The 3,993-nt window shown below is 43.4% G+C and overlaps 1 long non-coding RNA gene across 1 annotated transcript in view; it reads left to right on the top strand.

Annotated features, from left to right (window-relative positions):
• Window positions 1–3,293, top strand: part of LOC140336339 (uncharacterized) — a 6,781-nt gene extending 3,488 nt beyond the window's left edge. The window contains exon 2 of the long non-coding RNA XR_011921870.1: window positions 2,096–3,293. This is a non-coding gene — a long non-coding RNA (uncharacterized lncRNA). The remainder of the gene's footprint in view (window positions 1–2,095) is intronic.
• The last annotated feature ends 700 nt before the right edge of the window (window positions 3,294–3,993 follow it).

Here is a 3,993-nt window from a genome sequence, read left to right as displayed (position 1 = left end):
AATTCTGGGTTCCTGCTTGGTAGAAAAACATCCAAATACTGAAAATGTAAGTTGCTTGGCTTCAGTGTAATATATACTCAAAGGTTGTGACCCAACGCTGACTTCCTTTCCATCGGTCCTTGCTCAGTGGCTCAAGATGTTTTGAAGCTTGTGATAGGATAGCCAGACAATGAGCATTTTTAAAATGCATGGAATCTTTAACAATTCATTTTTCTTATTTTCCCTATTGGTCAGTTTTACCTCCAGAGGAGCAAGGGGAAGGAGGGGGATGAAAGAATCATGAAACTCTCTAAAATAATACTTTAGTATCCCATAATAAAACAGAACAATGATGGTTTCTGTTCTACAGACCTCGGGCTTGTTGTATTTTTTTAATAACAATGGCAACAAAGCCGTCATGTTTAGCCAACAACACTGCGGCCATGGAGGTGCCAGTATAAAGAGGAGATGGCAGGCTGGGGGTGCCATGCAAGGTGCCAGTGAGGAGGTAACGCACTGCCGAACTTTTCCAAGGTCGAGCATATCTTCCAGGTTTGGATGAAACTTTTATCTTTTGGATATTTTTTAACTTTTAATGAAATAACCTAATGCTAAGGAGAAGATTATTATGTTCACATTGGCCATGATTAACCGCTTCCTCATGTCAGGGAACCAAGAAAGAAATGCTACATGTAGCTTCTCCTGGTGGCCGCCCCATGGAGAATGAATAGGGGTGGCATAGAGTGGTTCTAGTATTGCTCCTGGCTGTCAATTGTGCAAATACTGGTTTAGAATTTTGCAGTACCACGAATTGTGCAAGATCGCTAAATCCCAAAGCAGGTACGAACCTGTCCTTGCAATCCTTTTCCTTTCAAAAAGTAAATTCTTTAACATTTAATAGAAGCATTTATCGTGTATTAAAATGGACATTTAAGGCTCCATTCAAACTATAATGAATATGGCAGTCATGTTATATTGCGATGTAAAGCCACCTGCACCGCTGTCTGTTATATTGAATGGGGCAGCAGGCAGAAATGCAAAGAGTGAATCCTGGGTCAGAGTTGCGCAGATCTTGTGTGAATATTTTTATAAACAGATCCTTATGTGAGGCAAGTAGGTGCACAGTAGGTGCACTCACACCAAGCAATGAGTTTTCCTACTGGGCATGGCAGCTGCTATGTAATAGCAAGAGTGGCTTCTCTTTGCCCATGGAGTGCAGTGCTATGCCACAGCCTGGCAGCTGAGGACCCTCAGGAGCAAGGGACCCAGTTGCAATTGCATCTTGTGTTCCTGTGCCACTGCTCCATCCTATCTCTTTTCCCGATGGCCCTGTAAATCTTGATTGCCCTGTAGAAGACTACACCTTTCTTATACCTGGCTGCCCTTCCTGTGATCTGGTGTCTGGCTAAGGAAACTGGGCAACCTGGGTGTCCATGTTTGAAGGTTCTCCTTCTGCTTGTGATATTGGGCTCATCTCCTGGCCACACTTCCTCTGCTTTTTCCTTCCCATTCCCTGTCCATGGTGTTCATCTTTGCTTCCTTCCCCCAGTGGGGCTAAGCCTGGCAGCCACTGGCCATGTTCAACTTTTTTTGTTCCACACTTGGAAATCAGTGGTATTGGGAGGAAAAATGGAAACACAGGCAGCAACAGGCAGTTCCTTCTAGAAGATATAATATTTTCCAGCAGAACAGGGAGGTCCCCCGTCACAGTTGGGACTCCAGTTCCTATGACACTGGTTCCTCTTCCTGTGCCCATAGTGTGTGCTCATTGTGCAAAATAGTCTGTGGCTTCTTGGGAGCTCCTGAAAGTTGTGGAGTCAATGTCTGGATGGGCAGCACACAGGGGTCTTACGCTATATTAACTGGAATTATTGATTTGGATAAGATCATTTTGGAGAGTTTCCTGCTGTGTCTCTTAGCTAGCAAGTGAAAGGAATACAAATGGGAAAGAAGACACCACCAGGGATCGCAGCTATTGCTTATTTTATCCAAGGCTTAAAAAACAGTTTTTACATTGATGTGGATACAGAGAACTTTTGAACAATGTCACTTTATTTTACTGAATTGATTTTATTTTTGTTCTTTGCCTTAATATGCTTTTTTGTTTTCTCCGAAGGAACAACATTCAGATTTTAAATCAATTTGCGCAAAATTTCAGGACCCTGGTTGTTCGAAGACCCTGCCAGGCAAATCTCATCCACCACCAACCATATCCAATGTGCGCAGTAACCCTTCTTTTTTGGGTGTCATCTCTGATTTAGAGAAGAAACACAAAGCTTTTCCTCCACCAATTGCCCAAAAACCTGTATTGCCACCAAAGCCAAATGGGGATTTGTCTACGGTGAAACCATTTTTCCCTCAGAAAGACAACTCTAAAAGCCGATTGGTGGGCCTAAATCCTGAAGGTAATTTACCAGTGCATCAGCAAGAATCTTCTGGAAACAAGCCACTAGAAAATGATATGAAGCTTAATAAGGGATTAAAACGGACCCTCCATATTAAAGACTCCCCGCAGTCCAATGGGGATGGGGTGTGTACTAAGAGTCCACAAATATATAGACAGTCTAGGCCAGGAGGGATGGAAGCAAAACCATAAGGCCTGGACACCAATCAGTCAGACAACCAGGATTGTTATGAGGTTATTGATGACTCTTTTAAGAGCAAAGGGAAACCTCCACTTCCATTCAAGGGTCACAGATCCCAAATCTCAAACATTTTGAAACAAAAGCCGCCCCAAGCGCTGGAGACCAACCAGTTTGACCTTTGCTATGAAGATGTTACCGAATGCATAAAGGCACCTTCACGGCCTCCACATTCATCTCCATTTTCAACCTTTTCAAGGCAACAGGCTTCTCCAATGATGGTGGCCAACCAATGTGATGAACAAGATTGTTACGAAGTTCTCGATACCCTAAACAAACAAGTGAATCTTCCATTGTCCATTTCAAAATCACAGGCTTCTGTGGAGCCGGAGATGAGCCCACCTGCTGGTCAAGAGGTCTATGAAATGGTTAATCCCCCTTTTCATACTTCGGAAGAACACCTGGCTCTCTTCGGTGGAAATGCCCCACAGGAACTTCCCTTTCCAGATCCTCCTCAAATTCCAGAAATGAATGAGCTTGATGGGCAAGAAGACTATGAAGCTTTTGACAGCATTTATAACATACATGTAGAACCTCCACCCCCCTTCAATGACCCACCAAAGTCTCAAAATATCTTACAAACTAAACCCTTAAGGACGGCGGTAACCAAGCATCAAACCATTTCATCTAATCACAGCCCAAATAACAAGGACAAGCCACCAATACCACCCGGTAAGAATTATTCACTAAAACTCCATAGAGGAGGTGGGGGGCTGTGGCATGAAGAGTTCCACAAAGAGTTGTTACCAAATTGTACAGCAGGCTTGGGGAGGAGTATTCACATCAATGTGCAGATCCTTTGAAACCAAAATTGTCCTTTCATGTGCTTATCATTTCCTTTTGTTCACTACAGGTTCACTTGTCCATCCCCTCTTGTCTACCATGCATTTCTATTGACCAAAATGGTGGCAGGAAGCTGGAAAGCTTCAGTAATACCAGGAACTGCCAAAACTTTGCCCCATTCCAAGGCTGAGCACAAGGGTAGGGGAGACTGAGAGACCTTGTAGGTACCTACAAATTGTACCAATCAACAAGTACACCTACTGGCATAACCTGGCAGCTCTAAATTCACCTCACCATTCAACATTTATCTCCCATTCTTTCTTCTTACCCCTCAAAGAAACTCCCATACAACCGTTTGGAAGAAATTGGCTTTGTTGGCACATAGCATTTGTATATTTAAAACATTCACGTCAACAACTCCCTTAATGTTCCCCAAACAACATTGTCTTTAAACTTTTGGCAACTCCATACTGGTTGCAAGTCCTTGAGGCCAGTTACCCAAACAAAATATTGGGTCTGCCCCCTTGAAATAGACCCTTGACCCAGTAGACCCTTGGCTTCCTAAACCTTCTGTTGCCCCTACTTTAGG

The sequence above is a fragment of the Pyxicephalus adspersus genome, chromosome 8 (assembly GCF_032062135.1).
Source record: "Pyxicephalus adspersus chromosome 8, UCB_Pads_2.0, whole genome shotgun sequence".
Classification (NCBI taxonomy): domain Eukaryota; kingdom Metazoa; phylum Chordata; class Amphibia; order Anura; family Pyxicephalidae; genus Pyxicephalus; species Pyxicephalus adspersus.
Note: the sequence above shows the minus strand (reverse complement) of the source record. Positions and strands in the feature narration are given on the sequence as shown.